General features: G+C 44.5%; 1 protein-coding gene across 5 annotated transcripts in view; it reads right to left on the minus strand.

Moving 5' to 3' along the window:
• The window catches only part of LOC147660729 (interleukin-1 receptor type 1-like), a 158,059-nt gene extending 148,101 nt beyond the window's left edge, over nt 1-9,958 (minus strand). Inside the window, exons 1-2 of one of the 5 annotated variants that reach the window (XM_086951503.1) lie at nt 9,732-9,915; nt 1,336-1,452 (exon numbers count right to left, since the gene is read on the minus strand). The gene's annotated coding sequence lies outside the window, so the exon portion shown is untranslated. Of the gene's footprint in view, nt 1-1,335; nt 1,453-9,719 lie in introns of all 5 variants that reach the window. The other 4 variants (XM_086951502.1, XM_086951501.1, XM_086951505.1 and 1 more) reach the window with 4 other exon arrangements.
• Between the last annotated feature and the right edge of the window lie 5,296 nt (nt 9,959-15,254).

Raw genomic sequence — 15,254 nt, forward strand, 5'->3', positions numbered from 1 at the left:
AAAATGTGAATGAGACGCACAATTTACAGTGAACTACTACTGAAAAATGTTGACATTCCATGTAATAGATGTTATTCAGGGTAAATCAGAGCTTGGGGTGGGGGGGGGGGGGGGGATATTGTCGGCGAATTACAAGTAGGACCCTTCGATGTGAGAATTTCCCAGGGAATCTTCAATTCCAGTTCTGACTGGCTCGGGCGGTAATTACCCTGAATTCAACCTGTAGACACCAGCTCTGCCCAGTGCCAGAGGAGAGGTCCCTGGAGTTACAGTGCATCTCGTCATTCCAGTTGGGTTAGTATATCCGGCTAATGGGGCCAGTAACTCCTGCTAATGGCCCCACCAGCACTAAAATGCATCTCAGAATGAGGGTCTGGGAGTACAGGCAGGAGAAAAATGCAGAGCGCTGCCCTCAACCATCACCCGTTTCCTGTTCTGGAAGAGAGTGCAAGGCTTTATGCAATCATCTACCAGAAATGCTGCATTTTGGCTGTCTTATGTGGATGATCAAAGTAGGCAGCAGTTAAGAGAGCCCCCTCCCCACCTGCACGTTGTTGCCGATCGAAAGCAGATAACGTGCAGGCGCTGCTAAAAGTGCCCTGGTGTTTGGAAATTACACCGGGACGAATTCAGCATCTTTTATCAGTGGGGCCCAACTTCCTGGCAGGGTGGATGGGCGGCGTCCACCCCCTTATTTGTCCACCGTACCTCCGACTCGTGCCCTGACTAAAACATATCCAACACATTCATCTGTAAGTGAAGTAGCATCACTTCAGGTACTCAGAAATACGTTTATGAATTGGATCAATGTTGTGCACACGGTGCATCTCGAGACTGAAGCAAAAGAAGAAATGTAGCAGGTCAGCAGGCTCCAACTTTTTGAACTGAGGGATTATGTAGTGGGGGAGGAACAAATTATGTGGCAGGGTAACTAAATTATGCGGCAATAAAAGGCACGTTATGCTTACATCATTGCACAGCTTGCAAAGGTAACATTGTTTGTGCAGTGGTTTCCTCTCTTAGTTGGGGTTGAACAGCTTAACAATCAGCAAAATAAAGGTGATCTGTCATTATGAGGTCATGGGTGTGTTAATGTGCGGCAACATATCAGACAGCTTTTTTTTTATGACTTTTGAGCTAGAAACAAATTTTGTCCTTTGATAAAATATGCAAAATAGTTTCCGTGGAAAATGCAACAAACCCATAATTATGCGGTGAAACACTGACATCGCATAATTCCAATGGCCTCGACTGACGCTTAGCTGTTTAGCCATTTGATTCTGCAAACATGCATTGTGGCAAACAACGTAATTATCAGTTTTTACTCGAGGTTACCTGAGGGTTAGCTTGAGGTCACTTCCGGTTTCTTGTGTCTTGCGGGAGGCTACGTCTGTGGAGAGCACCCTGATCGTAGAAAAGGGTTTAGGTTCTGAAAGGTGCAAAGGTTACTTCCTGCAAAGAAAGGAGCAAGTGTTTGCTGACGACAGCGAAACAGCATACATTATAATAAACTGGGTTCATCATAAAAAAAACATAACGCGTGTTACCAAACTCTTTTCCCAGAACAGCCCCCACAAATATTATCCTTCTACATTTCTTTTTAAATAATAAAGGTAGAGTGTTAAATATCATTCGGATCAGGGTATAGGATATGGACGAGTACGGTGGACGTGCCTTGATTTCCTCTTCGCGCCCAGAGCACAGAGGCTGTTCACCGCTGTTCCCTATGCAAGTGCGGTCCAACACATCAACATCGATGTAGTAGGAAACGTTTGCCGTCAGATTACGCCGCCTGTTGAGACTCAGGAAAGTTGACTGCCAACGTGGGGGGTGCGGTCTTCCTGCCTCAGGCTCAACAGTGAGAGTGCTGTAAAGTACCCCCGTTCGCCAGGTTTGAAAACTTGGCTCTTTAACCATGCATTGTACACACCGTATATGTGCAGCTTTGATGGTCCACTGACCTGCTGCCTGTGAGCCCCTGCTGTATGCTGAGGGAGCCGAGCAGGAACCCTCACTATGGCATTACAGGGAGAGTGCCGCAGTGTGATGCTGGCCTGAGAGTTTCTAGGAGGGGCACTTGTGTCTACGGGGATGCGAGAACTGCACTATGCACAGTGGAGGTTGGCTGCCTGCAGCCACAGGAAGAACAGTCGCCTCCTCCCGACTTTACACCACAGATCCCAAGGTCAATGTAGGAAAAGTGGGTTACAGAAGGTTTAGGTCTTTCACAGCTACCCAGGCACCAATTCCAGCTTACTACAGTGGCAGAAAGGTTAAGCAAAGCAAGTAAATCAAGAATGACAGCACTCAAAGAATCTCCTGCAGAACTACCGCCAGCCAAAAGAAAGCAAGATCAAGTACACAACATGGAAATAATCATGAAGGAAATAGACACCATGCATGCTCCAAACGATAACCTACCCACCTCCATTCCTTCATCACACAGTCAGGCAATGCACACCTGAACTTCAGGTCAGAAGTGCGACCTCCGTGCCTTTACTCGGGCTGGCCAATGGTGCGACATTCAAAACTCTTAAGAAGGCATAGTTCATCCTGAAGCGTTGAAAAAAATAGCGGAGCTCTGAGGATACCTTTGAATATGGGATGGCAGGTGATGGGCTAAAAAAAAAAAAAAAAAAAGGGAGGAAGGGGGAAGAGCACACAAAAGCTGAGAGGCAGAAGCCAACATTTTGATTTCGAATTTGAAAGAAAAATGATGCTGGTCCTGCAGAACAGCCCCGGAGGTAGGTCTAGAGAAGGCATGTAGAACAACATCTTCAGACAGCGAGTTCCAAGTACTCTAAAATCAACACTACATCTGTGCAATTACATATGCACTAAAATAAAGAGACGTCCGATAGGACACCAGAAAACTAATCAAAGAAAAAATTTGCGACCTAAGAGTGGCTCTTCACATGCTGAATTCACTTCGCGAGCTGAAGGTCATGTAAACCTGCACTTGGACTCTTAAGCGCCCTCCTCATCACCAGATGCAAAGATTTTAACATACACGCTTCTGAAATCATCTAGTTAGACACAGAACCCCCAATATTCAGGAAAAAAAACAACTAACAAAAAATGCATTCTTATTTGTAATGAAGAAAAATATGTGCTTAAATCATTTGAAAGGTTAAAGACATTATTGAGAGTTGATGTCATCCGGACAAGTAATCTTCATGTAAAGTTGCCTATCATCAGAATATATGTGGTGGGAGATGTTAGAGAGCCTGAAGTTTTCGGTTAGGGGTTCCATGTAAAGTTTGAATAGGGTGTTGGGAGGAGGGGGGGGGGGGGGGGGGGGGGGGGGAGAGTAAAAAGCCTTGGGGTATGCCAATCGTGACAGATGCCTGGCCAGAAAAGGCATGATTGAGAAGGACTCTTTGAGGTCTGTTTTGTAGGACTGAGCAGAACCATTTTAAGACCGAACTGTAGAGACCCATCCTGTGTTCTAAGAGGTTCAGGAGAGTCTCATGTTTGAACGTGTCAAACGCTGATGATAGGTCAAGTAGGATTAGGAGACAGGATTCATTTGGATCAAGAAAGCATAGAGCGTCGTCGACATTGTGGACTGTGGCAGTTTCAGTACTGTGACTTGATCCGAAGCCAGATTGGCAGTGGTCGATGAGTTGGTGATGAGCAAAGTGATTGCAGAGCTGCTGATGAACACATTTCTCCAGGAGTTTGGCTAAGGTTGGGATGCTGAAAATGGGGCGCTAGTTGTTGGGATCCATAAAGTCAGCGTCAGGCTTTTAAAAAAAATAAATTGGTGTGACTTGACCACTTTTTACCTAGTCCAGCATAGCACCTTGTGTAAGAGTGGCATAGATAATTCCTGCCCATAATGGTATAAGGAGGTGCGAAGTTTCATTGAGGAGTTTGGAGGAGAGAGGGTCATTGAAGTAGAGGGAGAATTTTGTGGAGGTCAGTAGCTTTAGGGTTTCAAAGTTATAATACGTCTGAAATATGGACCAAGAGTTATTGTTTTTCAGTTTGAGGAGCTGGTTGCCATGACACTACCTGTAAAATGGTTGTGTGCCGTGGTGGGGTATCGGTCGGGAACAGAATCACAGCATTTTGGAGATCATGGTCAATTGATTTGGTTTTCTCAAAAAAGCAGGAGGAAAAGGTTTGACAATTAGGTAGAGTTTCAGAATCTGAAATGGTGGAATTGCATTTCCAAAAGTTGTTACTTAACCAATATAGAGTTTTTTGGGATAGATGAAGCCCACATCTAGTTGCTGAAGGAAATAGGATTTGGCACTTCTGCACGATGCAGGAAGTGTTGTCTTTGGTTGCGATGTTGATTTTCATATATTCACAGGCAGAGGCTAGTGAAGAATGTGACAGTTTAACCAATAGGTTAGCCTGATATATACAAGCAAGACCACCCCCAAAATGGTTAGCAAGGTCTTGATGGATTATATCGTAACTGGGGAGGGACTAGGATATCAAGAATAGTAGATGAGGAGACATTAAGCCAGGCTTCGGTGAGGATTAGGGGGCTCATGGTCCAAGTTGAGTAAAAGGGCAGCTATGTTGGCAATTCTAGCGCAGGAACAACGCAACAGAACACAAGTAGCTATTGCTCACAGCAATTGTGTTTTTTTGCACTTTCTTTTAGCAAAAGACACCTGGTCACGAAAAACTGCCCCGAGTGTGCATTTTGCACTAAAATTAAGCGCCAATTAGTGGAATCACATTTTTAGTAATGTTCCTGAAATTCAGGATAAATATGCAAAAGCAAATTATGCAAATTTCACACACTCCGACTTAACATCACATCTACGTACCTTAAATTTAATCTGCACACATCTTGAAGGTATATAGATGTGGAGTTAAGAATAGTAAAATAACATGAATATATTAACTTGATGATATTTTGGTAGTCTATATTTTAGCAACAATATTTTTTTATCACGAGATTTAGATCGACAATATTCTAACCTACATCGCTTGTTGTATCAGACATTCTCTATTGGATTGTTGTATCAATATAAAAATGGGTGGAGTCGTCACAAAGATGAGGAGATGGCACAAAGTCATTTCCAAACACCTGAACACACTACCTATCTCATTCTAAATAGATAGGGTAAATTTACTGCATCGACAAAGGTGGTATACCTCCAGGTTTTCCAGAAATTCTGATTCTACCATTTACTAAATCGGGCTACAAGTGTGGGCTCTCACAATCACTATGTTGATGTACAAAGAAGAAAATTGAGTCTTGTCTATTTCAGCAGCATCAGCATTTGTGCCTAACATTCTTGGGAAAATATCATTTCTAGACAGGTTTTTACCTGAGCTAGACCAAGAAAGAATCCTTTAATATGCCTAAAACTGCATTTGAATTTCAGAAGCATCCAGGATAGACCCACCCAGAGAAGAATGTAATACCAAAAAGCCCACCACTACCAGACACAGCAGAGAAATAGGCTAGAGTGACATTACAGTTCATTCAACCACACTGAGATACAATATACCATAACCTTTTAAATTATGGAAGGTGTCATGAGATGGTAGAAAAACAACATGCAAGCACCGTGCAAAGACAATCAAAAACTAGCCAGGCAACCCAAATGTGCCTCTTTTTTCCAACAGTGACAACACAATCTAAAAAAATGAACACCCAGAATAATATTGAAACGATAGTAAATGTAGGGAATATCTAGACAAAAAGCATAGACATGAAATATCACATGACCTCGGACTTAATTCCGCTCATGTGCGACACATTCCGATCGCGGGCGTGGTCGTGACGGCTCCCGGCCGTCATCAGCACACGAGCACTGTGTGCCATGACGGACGGGAGCCGTCACCAGCATGCAAGGGGTTAAATAAATAAATACCATGTGAAAGAAATGGAGCTTCTAAGAGCCATCCCCTCATAATACAAGTTCACTGTATTGTATACCAATTGCATTTATACAGCATTTAGTAACCATGACAAAAAATTATAGCGTTTCATGCTGGGAAGCACTCCAGAACACAGGGTAGTGGTTAATCCTGGTTAAGTGGTTATTGGGATTAGTCGTGTGCTCGCTAGGAAACCATTACACACGTTTTTTCCAGTTTCTTTGTGGTAGATTCAATGAATAGAAGCTAGGCGTTACCATTTATGGGGTATCCAAGTGCACGCAGACAGTCAGAGGGGATAGGAGGAGATAACGCATTGTTAGGCTGCAGGTGCAGGACTTTAAAAATAAAAGGAGAGTTTGCACAATTTGAAATCAGGTGTCGGGAAATTGCAGAAAACACAACAAAAGTGATTAAGGCAAACATGCATGTGACTTAAAATACGCTGTGCTCAGAGAGAGGAGGCATACAGAGGATGGAAAGTAAGGAGATGATCATTCAAAAGAAAAAAAAGATCCTATAATCGGACATTTTAGGTCAAGGTAAATTTTCATGCAGATAAGTAGGTATATGGGGAAGACTTTTTGATATAGCATAGCATGGCATCCGAGGACGAAAACTATTAAATACAACTAAGAGTAAGTGGAGGCAGAGAAAGGACAAATGACTTACCTACCCATCATACCAGAGTGTGCGCAAACAGAGACAATAAAGAATGAACCAAATGAGTCATGACTGAGACTTCAGGCTTCCACCCAGCTAGTGACAGCAGCAACAAGTGTGCCAACGTGTGACATCACCATGGCTGACGTTGACATGGCAGAACAACAACTCTGGAATGTCCACTGAGCAGAAACTGCCAATCTGTGTCATCAACAAAGAATAACAATGAGGCATTTGTGCGGGTATTTTGAGGGGGAAAACTGCACTGTCAAGTGTACCAATGTGTGATATCCGAAACGGACAAACACATAAGGGTTGTAAGTTAAGGGAACTAAATGAAGAGACTGTATTGGCAGACTACTGATCTGAGAAACCGAGTAAGAATGCTGCAAGCTTTGGCAAGGATACGGATTTGTGACAACCACAGTCACTATCAGCCTCTCACACCCAAGGGTGCAGTAAAAAGGCAATTCTATCTTTCAGCCTGTGATGCAGCAATGCTTACTGATATGCCGCAACTGTCACCCTATGCAAGCACAAATGTAGGTATCAAGACACTTCAATAAAGTGTTCTATAGTAAGGTTGGTACCATGAGACACTTAAATAGACAGGGACATTGTAAGGTAAGTGGCCAATGATAAACAATGCTGCACGCCAAGGCTAGGTTAACTCTCTATGACACGCCAATGGGTGTACCATGACAACACGCTAGTAGGGCCCAAAGTCCTTGCAGGGCAGCCTTTATATTATACTGATCCATTCACCCCCAGATTCCAGATCCACCTTTTTGTCCTTCAAATATGTACTCCTTGGACAGGGGAGTACTGACAGTTTCATGCTAAATCTGTTTAATTCTCCGTAAATGTGGTTTCTCACTTCACACAGACTGGACGTGTATGATTAGGTTACGTGTGGAAAGAGTTGAATCCATGCATTGTGTTAGTTTCGTCCTCTGAAAAGGCACATGGACAGGAGCAGAAGATAGTTGCTCTGATTGTTAGAGTTAAGGCGAACTGGGTTTCCTTTTCTGAGAGCGGCCATTGGGGCCTGCGCCTTGGAGAACACCTTGCAGTTTTGCCACTTGTCTAGCTTCTGAGCTACTATATACATTCAGATCCAAGAGCTACTCATGAAGAGAAACCTAAGAGACCTATCTGCTTACTGTGCGTGTGCAAGGCAAGCCACGGGTCTGGCAACAGCACAAAATCAATTTGGGTGTGTTGCTGTGGAGTCCCAATCTACCTCCACCTGACAATTTGCTGACCCTCCACTCCGAGTGTAGAAAGGCCAACAAAACACTTGCTCATACATACTCTGCTCGACTGTAGACTAACATTTTGAAGGTGGCGCGGTTTCAGATTAGGCACCAGCTGGCTGCCAGGGCCACCAGTTCAGGGGGGTACTAGCCCTGTGGAACAAAGACGAGGCAGTGCAGCACTAACTGGGAGAAGACAACAAGCGAGTAACACTCATCATTTCCAAAAATCAGGCATTGGGTGGTGGGTTGGTAGCAAACAGCACAGCGTGCTATGTAGCCCATTGAGTATTTGCTCTGATTCCCGTCAGGTGTCTGAAGTACAAGTGAGCTCAGGCAGCTGATGATACAGTTGTTGCAAGTACTGTCTTCTACCTTGAGTCAAGAATTAGAGTTTTCTTTTGAGAAAGACAGAATGTTAAACATGAACACCCTCAAAAACCTTGAGTCTCCAGCCACTGGATGAGACTCGCTATTGATTATCCCTCATTCTAAATCAGAGTTCTAAGCCTATGCCACCTCCCTGAGCAAGTCTTTGTTGCTTGGTCAAGACACCTTTTGAGAGTCACAAGTACCAAGGGAGTAGATATCCCATCCTATGGGAGTGAAATAGTATGCAAGCATTAGGACACTAGAGAGAAAAAATAATAATTTATTTGAACAGCCCTTCTGCTGTTTCAAAGCACTGTAAATAACAAGGGTGGCCATTACCCAATTTATAGGTCCCCAATTTACCGACCTCAGAATGATCGAAAAACACGTCGGTACTGCCAGGATTCAAACTTTTGATCTGTAGATCACTACATTTCTCAGTGGACAGGCACGAAATACATTCCCATGACCAAACGACAACCAGCATCCCTGCAAACATGCATAACGAAGGTGACGCTTATTCGGCCACCAGAAAAGCACTTTGGACCTCACAAGTGATTAAAAACCGCTCTCTAAATTATGGAACAGAAACAAGCAGACAATGTGGGCAGGCAAATACTCAGACCTTTATTTAAAGTGCTATAGTAGTAGTATACATGTGTATTATCTATAGGACTATATTAGTCAATTAACAACTATAACAGGCAAAAGTTGTTATAGCGCATCACAGCACAGAAAAAGTATGGCAGGTTATCTGCACCAATCGTTGATACAGATAAATACAGAGCAAGCTGTAGTGACTTTAATAGTGTAAAGTATGATCGATCAATAGGAAAAGAAAAAATCCAAGCGTAACATCACAAAACCGGTGACTGCCCCATTATTACTACATCGGGTTTCACCAGTAGATGTGCAGCTGTACACCAATTGTCAAACAGAACGTCACTTTTAATACTCTGTTTTTAATTAGATATATGCATTTTTTTAAATTAGAAATTGTATTCTTGATTAAATTGTTGAGTTTTTTCAACCTGAAAGAGGCACAAAAAACGATGTTTCAACTTGAGATTGGACATAAATCTCAGCAGGACACAGTTCTCGGGGAGAAAACAACTGCAGCAATTGGATTTATGACCGACGCGGTTTCCGGCTGCAGTTTTAGCAAGTGAATACATTTCCTCTGAGTCGGTCCGCCTCTTCATTTCCAACCAGTTTGCCACTCGTGTGGAATTCGGAGCACCTTGTGACCGAAAAAAACAAATATCTGCTCGGATGTCCCAGACAGGATTGAGCAACCACCCGGAGCTCCAAGCCTCCCTCCCCGGGACAGAGGTGGAATTCTTGAGGTTGGCAGCGCGTGCCGTGTTCTCGTTCTGCCCACCGGTGCTGCGCGTCTATGGACTGAGAACGACACCCACTAGAACTGGCTGCCCCAAAATGCTCCCTTTCAGCTTTCTTACAACACTTATCCTAGTTCCACAGAAAAGGCAACAGTTGGGAACAAACACCACAAGGAGCGAACGGGGTTCTTACGCTTCACAACCTCTGAAGCCGCGGAGCGCTTTGCGAATTTACCTGCGTGCCTACCTGTGCCAGGAGAGCGTGGGCAGCGGGCCACCATCTGCTTGCAGGTTCCCTTACACGGCGTCTCCTGCCTGGAGGGGTTTTTCCGGACGCCTGCGTCCCCCCACCCTCTGTATGAAGAATGGCACCGGTGCAGGGTCAGATCTGCCGCGGAGCACACCTCGAGCAGGAGTCGGCGGAGTCTGCCTGTCCTGAACGAGCATCTGCCGCCACAGGCGAACAAGCGAAGCAGGAAAAGAAACAAGGCGAAAACAAGCCCAACCCACAATGACATGGCGAGCCTCTTATGTAAAGTGTAAAATCAAGATCGGTCGGGTCTAATCGTTTGAGCTTTCACTTAGTTCCATAGGTGCCGGTTTTAGGGGGTGCTGCAGTCTCCCCCAAACACGCTACAGTTCTGAAGGTGATGGAGCAATAAAGATGCTTTACATTTTTGTTTTCATCTTCTCATAGAAATCCTTCACTCCTCTGTCCCTCCACTATCCTTTTCAATCAAAATAACAGACTAACATGTTCGTTTCTCTAATTCCATATTTCACCATACTAATTCATCCCTAATTCTTTATGGGTTCCAGAGTAGCGTGCTACTCGCCAACAAAGCGTTTCAACACCTCATCAGGGTTACAAACGCTATATAAATGCAAACCTTTTCCCCTTTTTACCCCTCCCCAACCTTTCTCAATCCAAATAACTGTTTAACATATCCACCACTCAAACTACTTCATATTTCACTATACTCATTTTCAACACTAATCCTTTATGGGCTTCGAAGTAGCCTGCTACTCGCCAAAAAAGCGCTTCAACACCACATCAGGGGTGACAGGCGCTATATGAATGCAAACAGGCACGGCCCGTGCAGGGAGTTATACCAGGGCGGTGACGTCAGGCGGGGGGTTGTAAAATGAGGTCTATGGACCATTACAGGTAAGTACCGGAAAAAAAAAAACGAATTTCGTTGCCCGCGCTGCATCACATTTGGCGATGCAGCGCGGGCAACAAAATTAATTTTTTTTCGGTACTTACCTATTTTGGTCCATATCCCGCATTTTACAACCCCCCACCCTGACCCCCCCCCCTGCCTGACGTCACCGCCCCGGTATAACGCCCTGCACGGGCCGTGCCTGAATGCAAACCTTTCTTTCCCTTCTATCCCTCCGCTATCCTTCTCACTCCAAATAACTGACTAATATCCACCACTCAAAATACTTTAATATTTCACCACACTAATTCACCCCTAATCCTTTTTGGGTTTCCAGAGTAGCGTGCTACTCACCCAAAAAAGCGCTTCAACACCCCTTAGAAGCGCTATATAAATAAAAACCTTTTTTCCTCTTCTTTCCTTCGGCTATCCTTCCAAATCCAAATAACTGACTAGCATATCCACCACTTAAAATTTACTTGCATTTTTCACTATACTAATTCAACACTAATCCTCTATGGATCCCGGAGTAGCGTGCTACTCGCCAAAAAGTGATTCGACACCTCGTCAGGGGTAGTAAGCGCTATACAAATGCAATTACAATACAATACCATAGTGGTCAAACGTAATACTCTGTCTTCTGACACATTGATTCTTATGAGTGCTTTAAATGGGACTATAGAAGTGCAGGTAATCTCTACTTAGAGTAACTCTTTGCTCCTGAGAAGTGCCGATACTCATCCATTGAAATCAGGCGTGCAACGCCTATAGGACTAAAAGGGCTTTGCTTTAGTAGTTGCTTTAGTAGTTGTACTTACTTCCATGCTACTCTCATTCCTTATGTAATTTACTTTACTCTATTGTAAAATGCTGTGAAACCTCTGGGTAAAGTTTGTGCTATATAAAACTGCATAAATAAATAAACAGTTGGAGAATCTCTGGAGTAGGGATACCACCTTTCAAAAAGAAAAATACCAGACATTTATTGTTGTTTAACCCCTTTCATGCGTCGAAAGGGCCCCCGCCGTCTGACGTCACAGTGGGCGTGTGGGGAGGACAGCCAACGGCCGTCCGAACCCCGTCCACTCATTATTTCGCCCGCACCAAGGCGGAATTCGCGCCGCAGTCAATGGGTTAAAGGCCTCATCATGAAACTAAATACAGCTGTAAATAAAATGGTATGTATACATTTACAAGATGACTTTTCTGTCTTTGTTTCCCTTTGTTTAATTAAACTTAAACTGTAATTATTAGCCACGGATCGTTAATGCAGCCCTAGAATACATTTAAAAGTGCTTTCTATTTGTATTTGCTGTTTGAAGTATGCACAGATACATGCTAAAAATACCAGCTTTAGGTGATTTTGCTTATTTTTGTACTGACTGTGACATTAAAATACCAGGGGTGCCAGCAGAAATCTGATCAGCTGGTAACCTTAATCTGGAGACTGAAAGTTGTTGGAGGATCAGCACATTATTTATTTCCTCCACCCTGCATCCCTGATTGATGGCATAATAGCAATAGTTTAACATATCTGAAATCCTATGCCAGCTGTCAATACAATGCTGAGTTACTCCAGGTGTCTGGGTATACATCCTGCATTACAATAAATCACTCCTCATTCCTATCACTCACCATTCACTTTTACTCTCACCCTGCTCACAGCAATCATACTGCACTCACACTGTTCAACTTGCACTCACACCATTCACCCTCCTCCTACCCTGCACACACAGCACTCACCCTGCACGGACATGACACTCCACTCACTTGTCACTTTCACCGCTCACCCTACACTCACAGCAATAACACTGAACTCATGCTGTTATCCTACATATACACTGTTCATCCTCTTCTTACACGACCACACCGCTCACCTTGCACTCACAGCGACCACACTGACTCATGTCCCTCGCCATGAACTCACACCATCTATGACTGTCCTGCCGACGGTCCTTAAACGTGTTCAGGAAGAACACGGACCTGAGGTTACGGTTGAATTGGGTATGTGGTTTCCGATCTCATACTTGCTAATGTCAAGGGCGATGCGGGATGCGGTGGACTTTCAGGTTGCCAATGCTTTTCAGGCAATTCCCGATGCCTAAAAACCCCGTCAGTTGATGAGGATTATTATAAAACCGTGGGCCGCAATAGTAGGGGTCTCAAGCCTTTTTCTACTAAAGAGAAAAAACAACCTTAAGGGCAGAAGTCAGAAACTGACGAACAGCCCAAGACCAAAAAACAAAATTGGCAGAAAAAACAAAAACATGGTAAGCAACAACAACAGAAACAGGAGTCTAGTCCTGCGTCTCCATTGCCTGCGCCCCCAGAACGTGTTTATGACTTGCGCGATCCCGCGATGATAAAATCATATGATCGATTTCAGGTTTCTGATCAACGCTCTCCTCGATATTTTCAGGAACAATCGGCCTTTGCGATCGGTGGTGGAGGAAGCAGCAGGGGTCTGGGTGGCCAGCAAGGACGCGACCAGCCCCGCCCAAAAGACGGTAAAGGCAAGCAGGACGATTCTACACCAAAGAGACCCCAGTGTCAGAAAAAGAAAGTCGCCGCTTTATCAGCGAGATATGCCACAGATAGTGAGAACGCAGCTTCGGAATCAGACATGGGCTCTGACCTTGCTGGACAGTGCTGCGGAGATTACCATAGTGCGAGAGGTCCTGCGTCCACTACTGAAGGTGACAGCGACTGACCGTTATGTTGTTGTGGAGACAGCTGACATTAGAGTAGCTCCCCCTGACAGGCTGTATGAAATAGTCCTGTTCATTGAAGGTGACATACAACGTACCATAAAAGGGGTATGTTGGGAGAATCTTACGACTACCTATGACATTTTGTTAGCGGAGGCTGACTGGCCCCCACCTTTTGTGCTCACAGCTCCAAGAGGGGAGGAGGTAATCCTTCCAAGTTTCGAGCACACTGTCTCGAAGGAGCATGCGCTGAATTTTGCAGAAGAGTGGGCCAAAGCCCTGGCGCCGGCTCTGTACCATACACACTGTGGTTGGGATACATTTTCCCCACACCACGAGATTCCTTTGCGGTCAATGCCACAGCCTCAACCTCAATATCCCATAAGATGCAAAGCTAAGGCTTCCGTTGCGGAAATCCTTGAACAATTGGAATATCAGGGAGTGATTGAAACTTGTGTGTCACCAATGAATAACCCTCTTTTTACTGTGACCAAGCCTGACGGTTCATATCGTTTGGTATTGGATTACCGGCATTTAAACTCGCATTGCCGTACTTGTGCAGTACAGAATACTCACGGCTCTACCTTAGTGGATACTCTTGTGTGTAAGCGGTTTAAAATCACACTTGACATTTCCAACGGTTTTTATGCCCACCATTTGGATGGTCTAAGTTCCCAGTGGACTAGCTTTACTTGCGACGGTGTCAGAAAACATTTCAAACGTTTACCGATGGGCTATAAGAATAGTCCTGGGGTGTTTGCTGCCCGCATAGTCTCTCTCCTGAAGAGAGTTTACCCGGATGCTTGTTCGTATATAAATTACATTTATCTCACGGATGACGAACTTTGGGAGCATCTGTGTCGAGTTGACCGCTTAATTTGTAGCTTTGCGGACTTCGGTTACAAATTCAACTTTGCCAAATCGCACATTGCGGAGTACACAGTGTTGTTTCTGGGCTACGAGCTCAACAATGAAGGTCGAGGATTAGCTCCTCACTTCTTGGAGAAATGCGCACAACTGCGCGCTCCGACAACTCTGAAATAATTACAGTCTTTGCTGGGATTTTTGAATTTCGGGAGGACATACATTCCTGAATATGCCCAGCGTATCAAGCTTTGTATGCTTTGATACAACCAACTTTTACAAAATCAAACTGGCTGCCGGAGCACTCAGCTATACTGCAATCTTTGCAGGCTGATCTGCTCGCTTCTAAATACTTGTTGACTCGTGATAACCACACCAATCTGGTGATAAGAATCATCCCTGGGATGGTGGGTTTCACATACCTTACTTTTAACGAAGGAGACACAGTACCTATTGCCTTCAAGTCACACTTGTACACTTTGGCTAAAAAGCGATTTTCCACTGTGGAGAAAGTTTTGACAGCTGTACAGATGGCTATTCTTAAGGAACGTGCTCTGTCACAGGGAAAACGCATGTTGGTTGTTACCCCGTGTCCTGCTTTGGAAGCAGTTATGAAAGCCAGTGTACCTAATTCTAAAGCTTTGCACCCTCGGTGAATACAATGGGCAGCATCATTGACGTCTCCGGATGTCACGTTTATTTTTGATGCCTCCTTACGGTTGCTGGAGTTTTCGCAATATGAATTTGTTCATCCTGCATCCTTGGCTATGCGGCCTTTGGAGGACTTCCATTGCATCATATACACTGATGGTTCGGCGTAGGTTGCGCATGGTTCTAAACACGCCTACGTTTCCGCATGCGCCATTGTGGTAGGTGCCATGGTGAACGATGAGTTCAAGTCCAGAGTTGAGCACACGCAAACTCTAGGGAACTGCATCGCACAATTGGCGGAGCTTCGTGCTCTGATGCTTGCATTGGAGTACGCAGATCCTAGTGTGACAACACTTATTGTAAGTGATTCTTACTTCTGTGTCC

The sequence above is a fragment of the Lissotriton vulgaris genome, unplaced genomic scaffold (assembly GCF_964263255.1).
Source record: "Lissotriton vulgaris unplaced genomic scaffold, aLisVul1.2 SCAFFOLD_467, whole genome shotgun sequence".
Lineage (NCBI taxonomy): Eukaryota > Metazoa > Chordata > Amphibia > Caudata > Salamandridae > Lissotriton > Lissotriton vulgaris.